The sequence below is a fragment of the Macrobrachium nipponense genome, chromosome 3, assembly GCF_015104395.2.
Source record: "Macrobrachium nipponense isolate FS-2020 chromosome 3, ASM1510439v2, whole genome shotgun sequence".
NCBI lineage: Eukaryota > Metazoa > Arthropoda > Malacostraca > Decapoda > Palaemonidae > Macrobrachium > Macrobrachium nipponense.
In genome coordinates, this window is record NC_087202.1 from 110899943 (window position 1) to 110925779 (window position 25837).

Genomic DNA, 25837 nt, shown 5'->3' on the forward strand with positions numbered 1-25837 from the left:
TTTTGTATGCTTAGAATAAATGTTATGTCTGAATTAATCTTTAATAAACATTTTTAGTTTCACTTTGTGTTTTTGAAACAGTGTTAAAGGATTTTATGTTATTTTTTATCATTTTAAGTCATTAGTATTCAATGTAGCTTTGAGACCAAGTTTTCTGAGACCGAATATTCATAGCTCCGTATCCTTCATACACTAGCTTTTCTTTTCCTCTTTCACTTTTGATAAATTCCATATTTCTTTTGGGATGTAACTTGTGTAAAACAGAGAATAAGAAAAGTAGTTGGGAGTAAAAGCTCATTTGAAAATTTTTGGCTGTGGTAAACTATAACTATTATAAGAGTGGTTAACATCACAACTAATTTTAACGACCATTGTTGAAATTAGAAGCTAAATTACAAAAATGCTTATCGACCTACTAAATCCTTTTACCAATCTATTGGAAACTTTTTTTTATTGATTACTTTTATAAAAAAAAAATAAATTCTTTTAACTCCTATTGTTGAATTCCGAAAGGGGGTAATTGTCTGCGGGGAGTAATTATCCTAGGGGGTAGTTGTCCTTTGGGGTAGTTGTCCTCGGGGGTAATTGTCCTGTAGCGGTATCGTGTTGTAATGAGAGATCTGCCTTCCTTCAGTTGATTTTCTTTTTTTTACCTTTCTGCCAGAGGGGGACTGTTTAATTTCATGATAATAATAAATACTGTATTACAAGCTGGTCATCTACCCTTGAATTAGATGATAAAGGCTGAGGATTTGAAGCGCTGTCCTGTTCATTTCTAGGCCAACACTTTATTCACTCAATCACAGAAAGGATGAAAGGAGTGGACCCAGATATGCTAGACATATTCAATTCTCCTCCCAAAGGCAATGAGGTGAAGAAGGCATTATAAGCAGGGGTTTCTCTCTACGATCACAATGAGATCAGAAATTCGCGGTACACTTGGATTCTCAGGCACTGTTGATGGTGGGCACAAACACTCGTCTTTTTTCTTCTCAGCTTCATTTCTAAACTGAGTTTCAACCCATTGCCTAAGTTGCGGAGGAAACTGGCCTGTATTGTCATTTGTTGGACAGCTGTGATTAACTGAACCACTCTTTGTGTGATAGGGAATCCTTACGAGAAAAAGCCAGTTTAGGGGATCAGCGGGAGACGAGTATTATTTCTCATCTCACATCAGCAACACAAACACACACACACACACACATATAATATATATATATATATATATATATATATATATATATATATATATATATATATATATATAGTTTGTTTATGTGGGTTAAATAAATATTTATACATATTGTTTCACGTACACACAAAGAGGGTTTAACCACTGATAACCTACGTTGACCACTGACAACCCTACGTTGAAAAACGTCTTTCGTAATGTAGACTAATAATGTAGTAGATCTCGATTTCTTTCCCCTTCATTTGTATTTTGGTAGCTTGAATGTCAAAGCTACAGCATCAGCAAAAATGCTATTGTGTTCATGCGTGACGAATGGTAATGTCTCGACGCAATTTTAATTACTTAACACCGAAGTGTCACTGAGAACAAATTAATGACCTCGAGAGACAGAGAAGCGACATTGAAATGAGATCGGCTGAAGCTTACTGCTGCCACGCATTTTGCATAAAATTGTCACTTCAGATAAGTATTAAAGTATTACGCAGGATATCCTTTCAGAGAATGTGGATATTCTGTATTAAAACAGGATATTTTCTTTTATCTAGTGCGGGTAAACATTTCACAAGTCCTTCCAAATCTTTTTGAAAAAGTAAAAACCTAATTACATTTACAAATAACCTTTCATCAATAACACTAATGATCCGGACAGACGCTGACTAATGTGACAGCTGTGTTAGTGAGCAAATCACATGACCAGATTCGAATGTTTTACACATATTAGTAAAGATAGTTACGTTCATATTGAATACCAGGCTAATGAATGTTGTTAATGCATTACGGAAGAATTAATAAACATATTTGTAAGTATATATATATATATATATATATATATATATATATATATATATATATATATATATATAATCTTTACAAATCCTTCCGTAATGCATTAACTACATTCATTAGCCTAATATTCAGTATGAGCGAAACTATCTTTACTAATTTGTGGAAAACATATATATATATATATATATATATATATATATATATATATATATATATATATATATATATATATTAGAAAGAGTTGAACATTAATGTGAGGATTACCATGGAATTAATGAAAGAATTCAATTGAATTGGTCAAAGATTATTTAAGAAAATTAAGTTCGGTGAAGAGAAAGGTTAGTTGTGCTGAGTGATTTAACGGTACATGTTTCCGGGGGAAGGAGAGTGAGACCCAATGAATGATGGCTAGATGGGTTGTGACAGTTGATAGAAAGAGAGAGTTTAAACATCCAAGAGCAAAAAGAGTGCATGCGTGGTTGGGGTGAGTGGGGCACTGACCAGTACTCTTTGTAGGCATTCGTAGGGACTGATATTGCCAGAGTTTTTTGCACAGGAAGTTAATTCTGAAGGCACAGAAACGGGACATTCTTCATGAATTCAAATTAGTGACCCAAAAGTAATTTTCAGGCGGAATAGAAGCCTCGTTATGTAGTAGAAGAGAAAGAGGTTTTCAGACAAGTGGCAATAGAAAACGTCATTAATATGCGGGATACCAACTGAATAAGCAAACATAATAAAAAAAAGTAGTATATTAATACCGTAAGTACATAAATACAAAAGCCAAATAAGGTTACGAAATCTCACAGACATATGCCACACACAAACTATATATATATATATATATATATATATATATATATATATATATATATATATATACACACACACAACACACACACATATATATATATTATATATATATATATATATATCTATATATATATCATATATATATATATGTGTGTTGTGTGTGTGTCCGTGTGTGTTGTGTGGGTGGTGTGTGTGTGTGTACACATAATACATATGTATATAATTATATAATATTATATATTACTATTTATATAATATATAGACATAATCAATATATTATATATATATATAAACAGAGAGGGATTGGGTTTTTTCTAATTTTCTGTATACAGTTACAAAATTATTTTCATCTGAATGTGACTATGCTCTGAACTTCTGTAATGCTCCATACCTAATTTCGAGCATGGCCATTTCATTTGGGTGAATTCCGTGAGGCGAAGTAATGAGCGTTTTCGTTTAATCCGTAAAAATGCGTGTCCACTGTAGATAACAATAAAAGTCGAGTCTACGCTACCATTAAGGAAACTGGAAATGAGTATCGGCGTCGTTGCTCAGAACTGATTTTTATTTTTGTGTTTACGTGATTTTGTAATAACTGGAGATTTTACTTCTAATATTTTTTTTCTTTAGTGGTTGCATGCATTCCACACTCACACGTTCACATAAAAATTGTAGAATCCCATTAACGGAATATGCAAAACCTACTTGGGATGTTTCATAGCTGGCGTTTCAACCCTACTTATATTGAGTTTTCAATTATAGTCCCCCCCCCCTCCCCCCACCTTTTTTTTTTTTTTTTGCCTCTTCAACTTGTGACTTTAAGAAGCAAGAGTGCGTGCTGGCTTCTTCCCCTATGAAACTTATTTCGATGTGTACTTATGGACCCAACTAGATTGAATATTTAGCTAAAATCATACTTTATGTATGCTTTCTTCTCTAAACGCTTCTTTTCCATACACGTAATCGGTTTGGTTTTCCAGGAGCATAAAAGATATCTAAATTTTAGGCAAAATATACCTGAAAAAAAGATGCAGGCCTCGTGGTCTACAGAAACTAGTAATGTGTAAACTCCATGGCCTGTTGAATAAGTCGATACTTACATACCGTTATGTTAAATATTCTTCCTTATGACATTGCTATTTGATGACAAAGAACCTATTCAGAATACGATTTAGGCTGATGTTTTTGTTCTGACGCGCAGTACGTTTGCAACCAAGAAACAGAAACTGACAGATTTTGCTTAGGAAAAAGTCGTTTTCAGGAGAGGAGACAAACGATGTCTGGATCACTTTCCTGGCATCCGACATTTTTTATTTGATTCAATTCCGTCAGAATCAGAAGTTGAACCTCACTATGTATCTTGGCATACATCTGCTTGCATGTTCGTTCATTCCAAACATGGACCGTATTTACTTCAATTTCAGGGGTAATTACATTATATATTCTTCAATGATTATGGATTTATAAAAGATAAAAGAGTTTAAATGCGATACTGTCACATGGCGGATAAGTTCATATACATGTATACAAAAGAATGAATATATTGTCAGGAAGAAGAAACCTTCCTCTCGATATAATGAAAATATTGCAAAAACAATATTCTTCTATGCAGTGTCAAGTTCTAATTGAAATAAGCCAAGGGGGATTTATTGTAATTTCCGGAAATTCCCCAGCTTGTTGGAAAGAAACAATAAATGTAATATATAAGAATTATTCCTAATATTTTAGAAGGGAACGAGGCATTCGTTAATGAAGAGTGTAAGTCTACAATAAACAGTTATTAGGAAAAGTGCTCCTGTCATAAAGACAAATTGCAAACATTGCTACTACTTCCATTTATTTATCGCATTAGCTTTGCTTAATCAGTAATGTTTCCCGTTCTCAGCGCTAGTGAGTTCCTTTGTTTGTGTTCCAACTTCATCATGAATGCAAGTAGGTAATGTCATACATTTCCATTTACACATCCACCATTCACGCATATAAGTACAAACATTTAAAGATGCACCCATACATAGAAATGCATACACCGAAATACAAATTCATCTATAAATGTGTATACTATATATAATATATATATATAATTATATTAAATTAAAATAATATATATATATATATATATATATATTTATGATAATATTTTAATATTATTATAGTACGATGTTGTTGTTAATATATATATATATGTTTATATATATATATCTATTATAATATTTATATTATATATATATATATATTATATGATATATATATATGTAGGTATGTTTATATATATTATGAAATAGTCTATTTTTATATATATGAATTTAATTTTATGTGGGTATATGTATGTTTATATATATATATATATATTATAATATATTATTATCTATATATATAACAATATAGTAGATTAAAATTTTGTTTATTGTATATATATTATATAATAATATATATATTATAATGGTATAAATACATACATACATAGTTTGCATACATACAAACACACACGCACATATCTATATGTGTGCGTGTGCGTGCGCTTGCGCGCTCGAAACTGCTCTGATAACAAGACTGACAGCATGAATCAACCACAAGGGTTATAGAAACCAGACAAGAGCGGCCGCATTTTTATATGATTTACCGTATACTTCCAAAGCATAACATTCCTTAACCGGAACTCTACGAACTACAGATTTCAAGATTTCTTCATAAATAATAATAGTGGTCCTTTGCAAAACCAAGGTACTGCCCGTCTAATAAAATATTTTTTCTGTTCTTCCTTATGTCGTATACACATGAGCAATATATAGCATATTTACATATGTGTGCATGTATATATATACATATATATATTTTTACATTTACATATTATATATAATATCTATATATATATATATATAATATATATTATATATATACATATATATATCTACATATATATATATATCTACATATATCATATTTTTCATTTATATATATATATATATATATATAATATACATATATATATACATATATATATATATATATATACAAACATACATACATGCGTACATACATATACATATATCACTGCAACGTTTAATTGAAGCATGAATGAATTTGTACTGCTGACGGTACAGATCAATTTGAGAAAGGCAGCTTTTGCAGTAAAATGAGCGATCGAATGTCTTTAAGACATAGAAGAAGACTGACTTACAAAAATCTGCATTTAATTGGCCACGAGCCTGCGACCTAAATGATTAACTCAAGATTAAGAGAAATTTTCGAGGATACGCAGAGGATAATAACAAGAAAGTCGAAGAGGAAAGGAAAGGAAAGGAGAAAATATTCGGTGTTGCCAGGAGACAAGACATTTATAAGATTCTCTGTCTCTTCCAGGAAAGTCGAATCATTATCTAGACGTTCTTGTTACGTGCCTTTGAGAGAACTTCTGGCCATTTCAGACCAGACGAGCAACATTCTAACGCTAGAACCCCTTTCGACAAAAGGAATGAAAAGCCTACTACATGGAGCTGAACTAGTTACAAGCGGCGCGCCCTCTGGCCGTGCGTGATGGCGCCCCTCATAAGTAGATATAAGTTTTCCTGACACAACGATCAGGGCTTCCTTTACTCTGCGAGATTGCATGATGCGGATTACTCCCGGGAAAAAAGTGAACCATCTTTCAACGTGCCGCGTTATTCTCGAGGGGAAGCAAGGCTGCACGATACAAAGATAGGAAAGAAAAATATAATAACGAAAGGAAAGGAAATGATCCAACGAAGAAGATGCGATGCAATCAGGGTTTTTGAAAGAGTGGAATAAGAAATTGTCCTTGATCATAAAATAGTCCAGGTTCAGAATGAGTATTTACTTAAGTAGAATTTTAATACAGAGTTTAAAGGATGAAACACAGTTCCCGGCTGTAATTTCGGTGTAATCTTTGTTATATAAGTAAATTTGTCTATATTATTGTTATCAATAATAATTTGTCTTTGATTTATAGCAACTGATTTCCTCTTTCTGAATTTCCCTTTCTCTTCTGCAGTTTCTTTCAACTGAACACCATATAAGGAGCTTGGAAGTTTAAATTCAAGTTAGTGGCCCTTGCAGGCTATTCCATATGAATAGGGTTCAACTGAATTATTATAATGATAATTATTACAAGCTAATCAATGACAACATATTCCCACAAAACAAATATAAATGCAAGCTTCAACAATATGAAATATCCATAGACCAAAATATAATTAAAATAGGTAGAAATGAGAACTAGTGTCTAATACTTTTACAGCAAAAGTCTAAGGAACGATCTTGGGTACTATAAGCAGAACCATTATATTTGTTATTTTATTACATTACTCTATATTATTTTAATTTATAAATGAGGAATATTGTATGGTATTATATTATTACGTTGCAATATTATTATATTAATATCGGGTGTAACACGAGTTTATGCAAATATTTTGGGAAATGAAAGAAAAAATCTTTCTGAACATAAAATGTTCTATAAACATATGCATTTTAAGGCTTCCTTTGTCTGTGAGGTGAATTTTTAAAAATAAGTGTTATCATTAAACTGACAAGTAAGCTGGTGCGTATGGAGTGTCGAAGTGAGTAAGCAGGGATGTGTGTGTGTGGGGAGGGGGGCCGTTATTGATGAAGTGCGTTAGGCAACTCAATTGGTAGCCTTTTGAATTGTGGTTTTCTATTGTAAATCACAGTTGAACAGACTTTTATGTAATTAATGTTAATGATTAGCTCTTAAGTATGAAGGAAATAATGTAAATGTTTCGCCTTTGGTCATGGAATTCAAGCGCACTCTGTCCTGTAGCCTCGTCACGGAATTGTTGAATTAGGAGTCAGGACTAGGCCTACACCTATGCTGAATGATAGATAGTGATAGCAATCATGAATTATTCATGATGACAGGGGATTGTGGTTAGGGATGATGCTGCACTTTGAACAATATCAGCTTTTTTTACCTCTTTCGATTACTGTATGACTAGGCTGTCTTTGACAGGAAAGAATGAAGAAAGTAAATTTTCCATAATGTTCACAATCTTTTAATGTAACAGAGAAGAAAGCGTTTTCACAGATGCGTGTTTTTTCTATGACTGGTGTGTGATGGATACTTTTGATGGAGAAAGAGAGATATTGATAATACGTTTTAAATTTTTTATCTGTATTCAGTGAATAGGCCTATCTTTGATGGATTGCTATTCCATTAGGGTTGCTTTTCTTTCTTTTATCGGAGTCCAGTGAATGCTATTGACGGAGAGAGAAGTGGTTTCAATGATATTTGTATTTTTCCCCTTTGTTCAGTATCTAAAGAATACATTTGGTTTGGAGGTATTGTATTCACATAGGCCTAATCGCCGATTTTTTTTAAAATACAACAGTGGAGTTCACTACCGTGTAATCTAGACATGAAACTGTTGCAAAGGCCATAAATAAACATATTATCTGCATATTCCACATTACTGGAATGGTAAGGTATTGTCTCCAATTCTTTATTCCCAAAATGAATCCGGAATTTGACATCTGTAACCCAGATACACTCACTTATCTTGGCGGAAAAGCGACTGTTCAGAGTAGCAAGTGAACTAATCCACTCCATCCCCCTCCCCCCATATCCCTCTGACCACTCACTCCGACATCCCTATACGCCATCTTACTTGCCTGCTTAATGATAAAAGTTATTTTCAAATTCCACCCCATCAACAAATGAAGCTTAAAATGCAAGTTTATGGATCATTTTCTGCTCAGAAAGACTTTTTCTTTCGTTTCATTTCTCTAGTTCCTCGTTGGACGAGTGGTTTTCGCACTCGGCAACCAATCCGGTGGTTCGAAGTTCGATTCTCGGCTGGGCTAACGCGGAATCAGAGGAATTTATTTCTGGTGATAGAGATAAATTTCTCGATATAATGTGGTTCGGATCCCACAATAAGCTGCAGGTCCCGTCGCTAGGCGACCAATTGGTTCCTAGCCACGTAAACATATCTAATCCTTGGGGTCAGCCCTAGGAGAGCTGTTAATCAGTTCAGTGGTATAGCTAAACTAAGATATACCCAACTCACTTTTTCATTTCCCAAAATATTTGCACAAACTCGTGTTACACCCTGTATTAATATAACAATATTGTAAAGTAATAATATAATACTAAAAAATTTGCTCATTTATGAATTATTACAATAATATATCTTAATGTAATAGAATTGAAGTATAATGGTTTCATTAATAAAATGACAGTGAACCCAAAACCAGCTTCCTTCTTCTCCTCTCATCTCTGAATAATTGAAAAAGCTATCGATGGTACCAAAAGTATGATATAGCACCCTGAGGGTGCACGTCCCTACGTTATATCCAGATTGAATGCATTATAGGCAATGTGTCTCCGCGGTTTCTCGATGAAACGGATTTTGACGCTATGTGACAGGCACTTAAGGCTATGATGTTGTACGTCCCATGTCCCAAGAAAATTCATGCAAGGTGGTTTTAGTCAAGGGCTGGAATCACGGCAGTCTTTTGCTATGGAAAAGAAAATTACCAATGCTTGCAGATTTGACCTGATAAATTTCCTGCGAAGTACGAAAGCTAAACGGAATGGAATATGAGACAACATAAACCTGAGCTGATTCACAGTAAGACAGGGGTCGTAGTTATGGGAACAATTCCACGAAATTCATTCGGTATTCAGGTGGAATAGTGAAAGAATCTCAATGTAGTTCTTTTCCTAAAGAATACACATTCACGGAAAAAATAAACAGCCTGGCAACAGGAAATTCACCGTCATTATCCCTTAGTCCTACTCGGAACCTGTTCCTTACCTGAGTAATTCCCGTAGGGGGGTAGTGCCCTCAGTGCCACGTCACGTGGTGCACTGTAGGTATTACTTAAAGTTCTTCGCAGCGTGCCTTCGGCCCTTAGCTGCAACCCCTTTCGTTCCTTATACTTTACTTCCTTTCATATTCAATTTTTTCCATCTTACCTTTCACCTTCTTCTAAAAGTTGAATCCTATAAATGCAATTGCGAGGTTTTCCTCCTTCACTCTCAATTCTCGTTTCAGCGCTGAATAACCTCATAGGTCCCAGCGATTAGATTTTGGCCGCAATTCTATTTTCCGTTCACCTTACCTGAGTAATGATGGTGATACCGATCCTCTCCGATGAGGACGCTGTCGTGGACCGCTTTCTCTTCGCCGCCTCGGAACTGCAGCGACTGCTATAACGTCAAGGCTAAAATCACGTAATAGAACTGAAAAGAAACGACGAGAAAAAGACGTTAGTGAGGGAGGAAGCGTCTGGCATGATTAGAAGTTAATTATGGAATGGAAAATAGGATTTTGGCCCAAGGCCAAGCTCTGGGACCCATGAGGCCATGCAGCTCCGAAAGCAAAATTGATACTCGAAAGGTTTGAAAGGTGTAAGAAGAGGGAAACTTCGCAGTGGCATTTTGAAACAATTGGTAACAGAGGGTGGAAAGTAAGATGGAAGAGAGGGAATATGAACTGGGGTACAGTTGAAGGAATGAAAGGGATTGGAGCCAGGCGCTGAAGGGACTGCATAAAACCCCAAGTAATGCCTGCCATTGGCGGCGCTGTCCCCCTAAGCCTAAGGGGTAGAAGTTATTCATGTTCGTAATTGGAGCGTGAGGGATTGGAAATGGATTTGGTATTCTGGTCATTATAAAACATCCCAAGGCTTTTAGCTAAAGTGTCATCACCACAGGCAATAATATTAAAGCAAGAAATATAAAAGTCTCTCGAACAATCTCTTCAAAGGACCCAACCTTGTTTGAGATCTACGACGCATTTCCCAGACCAGTTCTTTTCTCCTCGTTAGATCAATACAAGGTCGCTCGCTAGTCGGTTAACCGGTATCCATTAGTCTTCGTTGTCACCAGAACAATTATTGTCTGTAAGTGAATATCAAGGCGAATCTCGGAAAATCTTGACTGAAAACTGATATTTTAGAACAGGGAGTCGTCATCTTATTCATAACTGTGCATTTATTATAATCTTTTAATCTTTTAGAATGTAACTCCTCTTGCTGATTGTCACCGGGGCCAGAGTCCAGTTGCATGAAGTCAAGTGTTTGAATTGAACAGATCAGTAAACCCAGAGGACGATTTAAATCTATATGATTCCATTATTCTAATCCTTCACCCAAATGGGGAAACAGTTGCGCTGATGGCTGGAGATTACGTTCGCGGAGTTGGAGGTACCGACAAAGAGACTGACATTAACTCGAGTAAATCGCAAGTTGCGAGAATAAAGTTCATTTGACGAAAGGCTGCACTGGAGAGGTCAATACGAATAACTGATTGAATAACAGGAAAATGAGAGTTGAGAAGACTTGTGAGAGGATACACAGGTGATATCGAAGTGTTGTCAGCAAGCGTTAGCGATGAATTAGATGAAGTATATATATATATATATATATATATATATATATATATATATATATATGTGTGTGTGTGTGTGTGTGTATATTATGTATATATGTATATATTATCTAAATATGTATATATATATGTATATATACACTATTACATTTTAATACATTTTTATCAGTATATATTAATATATATTTTTTTTTTATTTTAATAAGTGGTATCTTTTCTTTCTGTATTTCCCTTTACTTCCTGTTCCTCTTGATTCTTCCTCATGAACAGCATATTCTTTGGAATCTTGAATTTCAAGTCAGTGGCCTCCTTGGGCTTGTTCCATCTGAATAGGTTTCCTCTATTAGAATGATATTACACGAACACATACCTACTATATATATATATATATATATATATATATATATATATATATATATATATATATATATATATATTATATATATATATATATAATATATATATGTAAACACACAAATGTCACATTTCATAAACCGAACAGTTCAGCTGAAAGGGGCACAACAACCTCTTCTTGTATTTTCTGTTCTAAAACGAAGGTTTTAAATCATGAGATGGAGGCAAAGAGGATAAGTCTAGCTGAGAAATGAAGTTGAAATGAGAGGAAGTCTTCCAAAATCATATGCTGAAATAATTGAGAAATGATATGCAAAATGCAACACAGGAGGGGAAGAGAATGGCGCAACTAGCGCACAATATTGCTTTAAATACTGTATTTTAGTCTGTCTACATCCGGAGCTCTGGAAAGCGTGAGAAATGTATATTACAACTCGAGGATATTAGGATTATAACGCTTGACTTTTAAATATATATATATATATATATATATATATATATATATATATATATTATATATAATATATATGTGTGTGTGTGTGTGTATGTATGTATGTATGTATGGATGTATGTATATATATATATATATATATATATATATATATATATATATATATATATATGTGTGTGTGTGTGTGTGTGTGTGTGTGTGTGTGTGTATTTTTGTATGAGGATCCAGGTGACTAGAAAATAAAGAGAAATAATTTATGAAGAGATCGCTTGGAGATAAGAAGCATATATATAAATCTAGAGTGCTATATGTGACATAAAAGATAATATCTTTCAAAAGTCGTGGCTTAGGTGGTTTAGGTTTTGAAATCTTTATCGTGTTGGTGAGATACCATTAAGAAACGAATTAATGAAACTGAAACTAAACTAGAAATACGCGTTTCCTGATGCTTGCTTGGGAAAACACATCGCATTCCTTTTAGTTCCAACTTTGTTCGATTTTCATTTCTCTCTTGGTTACCATTTTCTTTTCCTTTTATATATTTCAGCACCCATAAAAGAGCTCGCTGTATCTTGTTTTTTTTCTTTGGTACATTTCTGTAATTCCTTCAGTGCAGTTGTTGACCAAATTACGAGCGATGTCAACAATTCTCTTTTCATTGTTATCTGCAGTGCGTGCGTGTCTCCATTTATTCTGACAGTTTAATAGTAATCCGTTCATCTGTATGTGTGGAGAAGGAATGTCTGTATGTATAGATAACACGAACACGACAAGTGCCAGTGTACGCTAAGGATAAAAATGAAGTTTAGTTTTTTTACAGTTCTGTTAATATTTCAATATATTCTTTTTCACTAAAATATATATATATATATATATATATATTATATATATATACATACATACATATATATATATATGTATGTATGTATACTTGATGTTTATATATATGTGTGTGTGTCCATCAGTATGTGGGATAGGTAGTTCTGTGTTTATAAATAACTGGACAAGTGCCATTGAACTAAAAAAAAAAAAAACTATTGTAGAAATTTCGGCGAATTTTTCTATACAGTATGTGGGATAGGTATTGTCTATCTTTGTTAAAAACTGGACAAGTGCCAATGAACTCCAAGAAAAAGAATAAAAAGCTATATTGTCGGAATTTCAACGAATATTTCGCCTATGATGTGCATTTTTTTATTTTAATATGCACTCACGTATTATATATGTGTGTGAATATATGCGAAAGGAAGAGAGAGAGAGAGAGAGAGAGAGAGAGAGAGAGAGATTCCCTTACTCAGGTGACCCTAGTCTGTCCAGGGAACGAAAGGAACACTTTGTCCGCCGTGGACTGTCGGCAATTACGTTCTCATTGGTTTTTCAATAAAGTTCAAGAGAAAAGAAAAAGTCCATTTCCGAGGGAAGTGAAGAATCGCTGTGAGATAAATCTGACAGAATTATTGCATTCAAAAGACTGGGTCTCGGTGGAGGACCCAAAGTGATGGAAATCATTAGGGTGATGAAGACAGACTGTCAGTTGATCCCACGTAGAGTACACTGGCTTCAACACCATAAAGCAACGAAGAAGAATGAGACGCAGGTAGAGCCTTCAAGAATGCTGATCACTTATTCAAGGAAACGGGAAATAGGCGCCATCTAAATGGGAATGGGAAACAGGTGTTATGTAAGGAGGTCGGTTGGAGTCCTTTGTCCCAAATGTTTCCATGCTGGGGTCCACGTTCCTAAAGGACCCCCAAAGTGATCAGAGAAGGTTCAGGAAGAGCCACAAAAAAAAAATCAACTCGAAATCGATAAAAGAAGAGAGAGAGAAGAGAGAGAGAGAGAGATAGTTAGTTAGTGATAAGAGCCCTGTTCTAGAAAAGAATTGTGATGATTAAAAGGATTTTTCCACACGGTATTTCTTAATGAAGAACATACGTTTAGTTCAAAATAACCCAGTATTTCATACCATTAAATCGTCACACAACTGAAATATATCTAAATAGATATATTGAATACGCGACTTCAGTCACATTTATTACACCGCGATTGATATTTAGGAATCAAGCACTCAAATATTTTGACATTTGATCATCAAAAACCTTTTCTTTCCTCTCTTACAATCATTTCAACGGACAACTTTCCTCTTCATAATGGAAACTTTCTTCCTAAGTTTCGTTTTCTTCATACAGTTTATAATTTATAGGAATTTGTTAAGATCGTGCAGCAAAAAAGAAGATTTAATAACTGAAACACGAGTACTTGTTGCCGTCAAGATTCCAACTTCATATAACACTTTCCCTTTTAGAAATGCTTTCGGTTATATCCTTTCGGTTATATCCTTTCGGTTATATCCTTTCGGTTATATCCTTTCGGTTATATCCTTTCGGTTATATCCTTTCGGTTATATCCTTTCGGTTATATCCTTTCGGTTATATCCTTTCGGTTATATCATGGTCTTCGATAAATACTGTAATTGTGTTCCATTTTAGGAAACGAAAACGATATACAGAGTTATGGACTCTCTCTCTCTCTCTCTCTCTCTCTCTCTCTCTCTCTCTCTCTCTCTCTCTCTCTCTCTCTCTATGAATTTCATTATACAACAACTCCAAACCTATGACCTATCTAAGAGAGGCAGTCTGGTTTCTCTATGGCAAGACTCTTCACCAAGAAGGAACGTTTTGCCGTGGAGGAAGAAATAAAGGAAAACAAAGCAAGTAGCAGAGTAGATCTTGCTGCGCACTTCAAAGACCTCTAAAATCCTTTCCTTCCGAGCAGCTTTTCGTAGCAATTAAAAGGCAGTATTAACAGAGTTTTATCTCTCTCTTTCTCTTTCTTTTCAAGTACAAACGGGACTTCTTTGTTTCCTCGAAGGAGAGCATAGTACTGTTCTCCTGGATAATCGGAGAAAGTAACGCTTTGCAACGATTTCGCTTGAAACACCTTTTCTGTTCGCCATGGGGCAGCGAGAATTATTCTTGAAATATTAGAGATACAATCAGTAGCATAAGATACATGGAATACGGAATTTAGGGCAAAGGCCAAGCGCTGAGACCTATGAGTTCATGCAACACGGGGAGGGAAACTAACAGTAAGAAGGATTGAAAAGTGTATGGACAGGAAACCCTCGCTGTCGCACTATGAAACAGTTGTTAAGGGAAGGAGGAAAGTTAGAAGGAAGAAAGAAAATATGAACGGAGGTACAGTAAAAGGAATGAAAGGGGTTGCAGCTTGGAGCCGAAGGGACGCTGCAAAGACTATAAAGTAATGCCTACAGTGCACCACGAAGTGCACTGAAGGCACTACCTCCCTACGAGGGGCAGTAAGATAAGGGGCCTCAAGAGTGCTTGAAAGGTTTACGTCAGTGTTTTTTTTTTACCTTAACTCCATCAGTCAGACTTAGAAAGGAGGTAACCTCTGCTCTTACTCTATTTGAACTTTGAAAAGCTCTCTGTAGTTCAGAGAGTTGTAATGCATTACAGTAGCCTCCTTTTCGTCCTTCCATGATTGCAGATTACAAACTGTATTTTAAAAATCACAACAATAAAGCTACTGGATTTTGCAGAATTTCTGGAAGGGTTTTCAAATATTTCTGTTAGGCTTCTTGTTTAGATATTGTAAACAGTAAATCACAAATATTGCTGAAAAAGTTACCATATTTTCTTCAAACGTTCCTCTGTTGTGGGAAAATCTACATTTGTTTATAGGCCGTGACGTTCTGGCGGAAAAGTGTCGGAGAAAACCACTTAGGATCAAGTATTTAAAGGGCCACTAGGATCTCAATTACAGTTAGCACCATTTGTTCGCAAATGCATCCTTGATAAATATTATAAAAGGAGCAGGAAGACTCGGAATCTTTCATTCATTTTCAATGTTTTCTCTTTTTTGTTCTAATTTTAATAATCATATTGATATAGAAAGCAAACCCTCTTTTAGACATGTAGTATTGAAGGTAATAGTTGCATTTCGCTATGTTCAATTTGTATAGAGTTTTCTCTGTTTAGCCGATAATTGATTTTTCTGCCAGTAATTCGCGGATGTTATTATTCTGAGAGTAAACCAGATTGCAAACTTAGGTAGTTTAATCTCGGATGAATTTATTATATCATTTAGTTCCTCATTGGACGAGTGGTTGCGAGTCCGACCCCCCAGTTCTGCCAACGTTGAATCGGAGGATTTAATTTTTGGTGATTAGAAGTTCATATCTCGATAGAATGTGGTTTGGATCCAACAATAAGCTGTAGGACCCGTTGCTAGTCAACCAATTGGTTCCTAGCCACGTAAAATCCTTCGGGCCAGCCCGCCTTAGGAGTGCTGTTAATCTGCTCAGTGGTCTGGTTAAACTAAAGTATGCTTAACTTACCATATCATTTAAAATGTAACGACGATGGTTACTGAAGACTTCCTTCAGATGAGGGATAACTCTACGGAGGATGGATTCCCTATTTCCAGTTACAATCGTCGTTACTCTGTAACTGAAATAGCGCGTGTATCCGAAATAAAACTACACAAGTTTGCAATCTCTTTTCCTCTTCAAGAGTGAAAAACATCGGCGAGGTACTGGCAGAATGCAGTAACCCAGGAAAATCAATTATCAGAAAAATAATAATAAAAATAATTACAATGACAAACCACCACTTTAGATATTTGAAACACTGAATCATAATTTTCCAGGCCAACTTTATTCCACTCAGCCACAGAAGGCATAAAGAAGTAACCAGATTTGCTGCTGCATTAACTCGGGAAGTGCCTCAATTGGGTGGTCGGTATGGTGTTGGCGTGCCATCTCGGTGGCCGCGAGTTCGATTCCCGGGCATCCCATTGAGGAGTGAGAGATGCGTATTTCTGGTGACAGAAATTCGCTCTCGGCGTCGTTCGGAAGTCACGTCAAGCCGTTGGTTCCGTTGCTGAATGACCAATAACGCAAAAACACCATACAAATAAACAGACAATAACTCGGGAATCATAAAGGGCATAGTGTACCCATTCCCTGCCCCCCCCACCACCCCCCCCCCCCCCCCCCCCCTTCCCAGCAGTGAGTTGACATTTGATTCTCCTCCCAAAACTAAAGTCTCGAGCTGCTGTGCTGATTTAGCGAGCGTCATCCTCTGCCAATATATGAACAAGCTGACGTAAGGTAAAGGTAGCTGGCTCGGCCGACAGGTTGGACGAGCAGATATGAATCTCATTTCGTTAGGTGACCAATAAATTCGAAGGGTTTTCCAAAGTCATTTCTTTGGAGCCGAGAAGCAATACACTAGTTATTAAAGAAAGTCATTGGGCCTATCAGGGGGATGATGGAATAACTTAAGGAGAGAAATATATAAAAATTGAAAATAAATGCAACCGCACTATCGTGTACAGTGCTCGAATTGCATTATATGTAGGTTTTCATTCAGGCAGCTAAAGAAAAATAAATAAAAACTCAAAATGGTATAATCACTATTTGGAGAAGAAGAACATTGTCCAGTTAAGCATACATGCAAGCATAGGTGTGTGTATATATGCATGTACGTTTATTTCAACAAAGTTTCTATCTAGAAAATTACAATTAGAATCCAAGACTTGACATGCATACACACAAACATACATACGCACATACATACTGTGTTTGTGCTTGTGTATATATGCGTGCTGTATGTATGTATCTTTTTTTGCATGCATGTCATGTATTGGATTCTAATGATAGTTTTTAGATAGAAACTTTGTTGAAATAATCGTACATGCATGCATACAAGTAGCTATGTTTGCATGTATGTATTTCTACTTTCAATATACAGACATGCATATATATATATATATATATATATATATATATATATATATATATTATATATATATTACGAACATATGTATGTATTATGTATTGTATGTGCATATATTGTATTGTGTATATACATACATACATACATACATATATATATATATATATATATATATATATAATATATATATATATATATGTGTGTGTGTGTGTGTGTGTGTGTGTGTGTGTGTGTGATGTTTGTATATATATATATATATATATATATATATATATATATATATACCATTAAAACACTTTGGTTTAGAGCCAAGGACTATATTTCCACCGAAATATAGTCCTTTGTTTTAAACCAAAGCCTTTTAATGGGGCTTTTATACTTGATACGTATCCTTTTTTAAACCAGAATAATTTATTTTCACACGCACACACACACACACACACACACACACACAGATAGATATATATATATATATATATATATATATATATATATATATATATATATATATATATATATATATATAATTTATTCAAAGCAAATCAAATTATTTATTCTCATGTTTCCCAAATTTTATCATGTCTTGATTCCATTATGAACACTGAAACTATCCCGAGCTGCTTTTAACGCTAAAAGAACCCGGAAGAGCATCTGGCATTCACCGAACAGACACATGAATAATAAAAATGATGGAGAAGCGTATGAGGCCATTTAACAAAAGGGATTTTCAGAGATATAGATTCTTTTAATACCTTTACTAATTTGTAAAGTTATATCGATGTGCTGCCTGTATCTTCAGATAAAGGACTGTTTTAATTTCATGCAAAACGGCAGCTTTCTTCTGTGGGTAAAGAGTGTTTGTATCCGTGTGTTATATATATATATATATATATATATATATATATATATATATATATATATATATATATATGTGTGTGTGTGTGTGTGTGTGTGTGTGTTTATGTGTATGAGTCTATATGCATATATTCATATATGATGTGTGTATATATTTATATATATATATATATATATATATATACTATATATATATATATATATATATATATATCTGTGTGTATGCAGTATATGAGGATCATCGAATAGACATAAAATAATCAAAATTATGAAGAACCGTATGACGTCATTTATAAAGAGCTGATTTTCAGCAGTGTAAACCATTTGTTTAATATCTTCTTTATTAGAAAAGTTACATCGATATGCAGTCTGTGACGCCTATGGTTGGCAATACATTCATGTAGAGGATAGCTTTTATTTAATCCAACATGCCTAGTGTTTTACACAATATATCCGATACTGTCACAAGGCGCTGAACCATGAATGAACCCATTTTTTGCGAATTCATAGGTATTTGTTCTGCTTCGTGAAAATTTTAAGAGAACTTAAAGGAATATGGAATGTTATCGAAACGTTTTTAATTTTACGTTTTTTTTCTTTCGTTTTTACGGAGCTATACCTAACTTTCCTTAGCTCATCTTTGATTAAGTCAATCAGAAAACACTGAATAACTCGTGATAAACATAGATGTGGAACTGAAAATCGACATAACATTAAGTGAAGAACACATAGGAAGACGAATTGTAACATGAAGATGTCTTGGAAAATTTAGGCCTCTTCGTGATTTATATGCTGTTTCAAATAATCTTTTCAAATATTCCCACGATGGGACAGCAATTAGGTCATATTTGGGAGAACATAAGTTAATACGTAGTCAACCATGAACTGATGATTGAAGGTGGGTGGAACTGTGACCTAAACATTAGAAGAAGCAATATATGAAATCTAATTATGGAAAGTGAGACATATCCGATGCTGCAACGCTTGCTAACTCGATATGAAGGCTAGACTGGACCGGCAGTACGAGTTTTGAAAGGGATAAACGACCACTTAAGTTCATTTCGGGAGAAGAACATCAGGACCAGTGTTGTAACAACATAATAGGCAGCATGTGCGAAACTTATTAAAAGGTGAACAGTTGCTGCATCAGTTTTAGATTTGTGGAAAATAAGAAACACTATTGGTTGTCATTGTGGTATATTATTGTATATATAACAGCTTTCAAAGGTAACCTACTGGTGAAATACAGCAAATATAGATTCGAAAGCTAAGACTGGTGTGAGGAGACTGAAAGACATGGCTGTTAAAAAGGATATCAGCCGTTCATCAGAGAATGTATTAAACTGAAAAAAAATCAACTCTTAATTGTTAATGTAAGAGATATAAGTAGGGCTAGTGGCCATCAAGATGGATCATATCTAAGAAAACGGTTCACCCTCCAGTGGGCCACAAAATTACTTGCTTAGATAAAGATGGAAAGCAACAAAACTTATATATTTTTGCCCGTAACAACCCGATTGTGCGTGAAAGGTCACTCACATCTCAGGTCATACTGTTACCTTCAAATATGAAATCGAATACAGAATATTCAACAAGTCAGAAAATATTAGAACAGGGGTTTTCCACCTTCTTAGAAAATATTAGATTAAGGGGTTTTCAACTTTTTTTTTATTTCACCACCTACCCTTTTGGTTATTTTTGATGTCGGCAATCCCTACACTTCGTGTAAAGAAAGCAAAACAATGTCAGAAAAAAAATTCCGTTGTGTATATTTGCAAGTACTGTGCTGAAGGGAAGTAAGTGCATAACTCCCCTCACATAATCAGTATTATTGTAAACACACAAAATTCCATAGAAAATAAAGAAAATTTTCATTATAATTATGTACATGTTTCTATGAGGTAAATTTTCAAGGTTATGGAACTGAGCTGCAAAAGCATAGTACATTATTATTACATCAGCAGGAAAGGGAGTTAATGAGATTGCTAAAACTTTTTCATTAACTAGACCAGTGAGCCGAGGAGCAGTTTTTGCTAAAGCTCATCGAAGGCCAGCTTCAACGTTCATTAGAGACCTTAGTTTTTATTTTATGACAAGCTGGAAAATCCAGATTCACATCTGATTTGGATATTTTACTCCAGAACTTGACTAACAAGCACTGGAGCCATTCATAAGTTCAATAAACTCTTCCTTAATAGCATCATTAATAAAAACAACAGATGTTGCATGGAAAGGGTCTCCAATTAGCTTTAAGTTTCCTTCAGACACGTCATGAAAGTATCTGTGTTGTGTTTCATTTTGCAGTGAGGAAAGGCAATCCACTCTTATAAGCTTACCATTAGAACTACAGTACAGGTGTCCTGCCGATCAGCAAGTAGACAGCCAGGCCCCTAACCCTAACAACCCGTGGCGAGCGCGTACCCCCCGACAGACCCTTGGTGTACCGTCTGGGGTACGCGTACCCCAGGTTGAAAACCCCTGCTAGAAGCTTGTGGGGGGTTTGGGGTTGGGGGGGGGCGCCTAAGGGATTTACACATTCAAATTCAATTAAAATCTTAATTCGTTGCGAACCTGAAAACGAATGTGGCGGATCACGACCCATCGCCACACCTAGACTTCGTTTTTGGGTACATTTTAACGAGTGCGATTTTCTGTTTATAGTTTATAAAGAAAAATCAACAGTTGTCCAAAATACAATTTTAAAAGACCCGGGAGACTTCGGCCGAACAATCGTGGATATGACAATTCAGTCTTGGAAGAGGGTAGTGCTATCAGTGCACCTCACGCGGTGCACTGAAGGCATTACTTACGTTTCTTTGCAACGTCCCTTCGGCCCGTACCTGCAATCCCTTTTACTGCACCTCCGTTCTTATTCTCTTTCTTCCATCTTACTTTCCAACCTCTCCAAACAATTTTTTCATAGTGCAACCTGCGAGGTTTTCCTTCTGTTACACCTGTCAAACCTTAATACTGTTAATTTCAGTTTCAGCGCTGAATGACCTCACAGGTCCCAGCGCTTGACCCTGTGGCCTAAATCGTATATTCTAGTCTATTCTGTTCTGCAATTCACAGTCACAGCAGCCCAGCATCCATCTTCAACGGTTCGAAAACAAGTCCTCAGTTTTCTCCGTGATGGTGGCGACGACACGAATGAGGCCGTTACAGAGCCTGCAATAAACTTTTTACAGGGCAATAAAATGACAAGGAGGCGAGACCCCCGTCATACGTAACAACGGATGCAGTTCAACTGCACAGTTAACGCAAACAGTTCCGGAGGAAAATAATGAGAACCAAACGAAAGATTTGGACCAGAAGAGAATGCATACTAATAGATGCGTCGAGATAACCCAGACCAGAAAGAGAGAGAGAGAGAGAGAGAGAGAGAGAGAACTGAATAACGTAGATAAAAGGATAACAGATGCACATCAAACTATAGTAAGGGAAACCTTAACTTTTGCCCTAACGTTGAAATTGCCATTCTAAGGGCCAGTAAAACTTTAATTAGAGATATTTTTGTCATGATGTCATTTGAATGCTGAGAGTTATCCTCTCAACTTAGCAAACTAAATAGCAAGGAGACTGGCCTCTATATCGTTAACAGATTGTTACTTGAGGATAATTGAACACGCTCAGTGATTCGATGCGAGTTCTTTGAATCAAATAAAATGCCCTGGTAGAAAATCGTACATCATTCTAGTCATTAACACAAATAAATAAACAAATGGGGAATGTGCATATTTCTTGAAAATAACACTAAATTATCATTCACTTTCCTACTTGGGGAAATTATTTTCCCAGAAGGATTCTGCAAAGACTCCAGTTTTTTGCCAGTACAATAACCCCAGAGGATTTACTTTGTTTATGATTAGCTGTTCTTATTATGAAGGATTCATTCAATTTTGACAAACAAATATTTGACTCGGTTTTAACATTAGAATTTGCATAGGCATAATTCTTTGATAACAGGGTGCAACTATGATCTATTATTATTATTATTGTTATTATTATTATTATTATAAAATTCCTCAGATTAGAAGTTCCATTCATGAAAAAGAAGTGCAATAAGGGACAATAACAAATAACAGAAAGTTAAACAACAAACTAGGACATTTTTACAGTCAAACAACAAACTGTGTAAGAAATAACAACGCCAGTGCTACATGTAGCTTTAAAATTGCATCAAAGTCTTTCGTAAACTTAACTATTTCTTAGCCATGGAGCTGTTCAGCAGTACTAACAGTAAACAAGAATCAAGTATGAAAGACCTCTGGTACTTGGTAATGAGATATAATTACATTGCAGTAAAAAGGAAAAATTGTGAAAGAGATTAACGGAGGATGCAGTAAATAGAAAGCAAGTAAAGTTTCTGCTACCCGGGTCAGTGGCTGCACGAAAGTAAAGTGGACTGAGCCTCTCTTGCATATTAGCAATTTGGCTATAATTATATACTGCAACAGAATTATCTCAACACGCTACAACCTACGGTTTGGTTTTTCTGTTATATTCCTTTTGAACTGTTTTTCCAGCAGTCTGCTTGCAACATTACTTTTCCCTACTGTCTAAAAGAGGTACCATCTAGAGGAACTTCTCTGTTGACGTTATCCATAAGAGAGTTGCATTAAACGTATTTCAAGCTACTGTCAATATTTCAGTCTTACCTCAGGCCTCAACTATTCTCCTTCTCAATAAGAACTGATTCAGATATTTTATGTACAACAAGGCAACCCTCTCTTGTTTATAGTCGTTAAGGAATTTAAAAAATAATAATACCAGGGTCTAGTATTTCGGCCACTTTTCGGTATTCATTTTCAGTGACCTCACCACTCAGTGGTCATCTTCTTCATAAGTGGCAAAAGTACCTTTATCTATGGAAGTCATGCAATGGACCATATTCTTTCAAAGTAGATTAACGTAGTTCCTCTCCCCCACCCCCCACCCCCCTCGCCTTTTGTCTTTACTTTGAGGAGATAAAGCTGTGATGCATGAATTGTATCTCTGGCTTTCAGTTTTGTGTATCAAACACTGTTCACTGTCCACGAACATATGTTTTTACTTCAGCTAATGAAAAAGAGTACCAGGCGAGCTAATACAGTGGTCTCCCAGGGCTGTCAAATGTCTTAGGATGGGAAACATAGTACGTGCAATGGGGCTAGTGACAGGACAAACGCCAATCTATTCATTGTTCGGTGGGTGAAAAGTACCAAACTCCGATGTATATAAAGGTCAAGTTTGCTGCTCACACTTCAGCCCTCTCTCATTCTTCTTCCTCATTTTGTCCCGGAGAAATAACGATCTCTTATCGCTGACAATCCCAAAGCGCGGCTTAGGAAATGAATTGCAGAGAGCATGACTCCAGAGAGACACATTCGACTGTGGCATTTAGTACGGTGAGTTCATATTGCAGTGCTTACTCCGGCGTTCTTATCTTTATATGCATTAAAACCGCAGTCTCGACACCAATAGCACTAGATGATAATACACGTTTACTCATTATTGCAGGAGGCGGAATTACAATCTGGACGCTACTTACATCAGACAGTAAAACAATAAACTTAAAGAAAAGAGGACTTTATGTCAACTATTCGGTGTCTTGATACACCCGTAACTACAAATGGCATCATAAACCATTTCCAGGACGAAGAATGACGCCATGAAAGGCAGTCGGAAAATCTCACAGAGAGAGAGAGAGAGAGAGCCGTCTACAAATGAAATGTGACTTCCATGATGGTTGACTCCGAAAAAGAAAAGAAAAGTTGTTTGTCGTTTTAGTTATGATGCAAAGCCATTGATTTCATTTTTGTCAAAATATAAATCATGGGCTGGTAGGAGTAAGTTCTGTATGCAAGAAAACATTCTCGTTGCACAAGATTATTAAATAATATAATAGATCCTTTTGCGGTAAATTAACACCGCAAACTCAAACTAATCCCAACACTCTCTGTGGGTAAAGGCCTATCTGGCATTTAAAAAAGTTGGTGTGCCATGTCATAAACAACCTATGGTATCATATTAATTGTAATACTAGTATTGAAAAAAAAGCACTGCTGATGACAACATGACAGGATCATATAAAAAGGACGATAAAATTGGGTTTTGTAACCTGATGTATCTTATGTGATTTATCTCATTACAAAATGTCTGTTGAAGAAAGAAACTAATGGGAAAAACCGACACCAGCTTAATTAATGAGTCACTGGGTAATCACGTGCTTTTGATTAACGACTTCTGAAATCATGTATCGCACGAAAGAAAATTCATTGTGTTGGGAAATGGCAGAAAATAATAAGGAAAAGTAAAAAAAATTGCCCTATTCTGATGGTGATATTGAAAAGCTAAAAATATCACAGAACATTATAAAACAATAGAAGTAATCCCAATGTCTCCTCCCCCATTATTACACATACTTATTTAAAATGAAAAATCAACGTAATAATTTACAATATTTCTTGAATTTTACATGTCTGCAGTTGAATAATAATAATAATGATAATAATATTAATATTGAACTAATGAATTACAAAAACTTTAAAACAAAAATGGAAAGCAATCCCTCCAGTTAAATTTCCTTGGCAGAAATAGATTTTTTTCCGCGGGCGGGAGGGGATATACGTGGCACTTTGGAACTTTCCTTCCTCCGTTCTGGTAGCAAAACTCTCGACGATTCTCGGGCATTCCACTGAGGGGTTAGAGATGCGTATTTCTGGTGATAGAAGTTCCCTCTCGACGAGGTTCGAAAGTCGCGTAAAGCCGTTGGTCCCGTTGCTGAATAACCACTGGTTCCATGCAACGTAAAAACACCATACAAACAAACAAAGCTCTCGAAGATATTCAAAGCCAAAACCGAAGGAAACTGCAAGATAATAATTAAAACGAATATTTACCGTAATCCTTCACACTGAGTGGATTTTGAAGCATCCTTTTATTATTTTGTTGTTTCTGCTTATTTGTGTGGAAGTTAATTTAGCAGTCCTCATTACTGACGTCATAAAGATATATGCTGAAAAATATTCATGTCACTAAGAACATATTTTTGTACAGGTAGTTTATCTTTTCAAAAGAGAGCAGAGTAGAGAAAACAGAATACAAAACTTGAAGAAAGAAAACAAATTAATTTCCTAACGATTCCATGGATACAAAGTAGACTACACTCAAAATGGTCTCGCAAATCGTGGTTTTACCATTTGTTTTCAAGATCACGAGCTCAATGGCTACCCGAGCTTAAATCCCACAGAAAACGAAGTCTTTGTACTATG

The 25837-nt window shown here is 35.4% G+C and overlaps 2 protein-coding genes across 3 annotated transcripts in view; one reads left to right on the plus strand and one right to left on the minus strand.

The window, feature by feature from the left end:
* Window positions 1–25837, plus strand: part of LOC135221957 (sodium-dependent noradrenaline transporter-like) — a 399359-nt gene that overhangs the window by 219613 nt on the left and 153909 nt on the right. The window lies entirely within an intron of this gene.
* LOC135221958 (uncharacterized) overlaps window positions 1–25837 on the minus strand; it is a 208473-nt gene that overhangs the window by 98561 nt on the left and 84075 nt on the right. Inside the window, exon 2 of the mRNA XM_064260014.1 lies at window positions 9893–10013. The gene's annotated coding sequence lies outside the window, so the exon portion shown is untranslated. The remainder of the gene's footprint in view (window positions 1–9892; window positions 10014–25837) is intronic.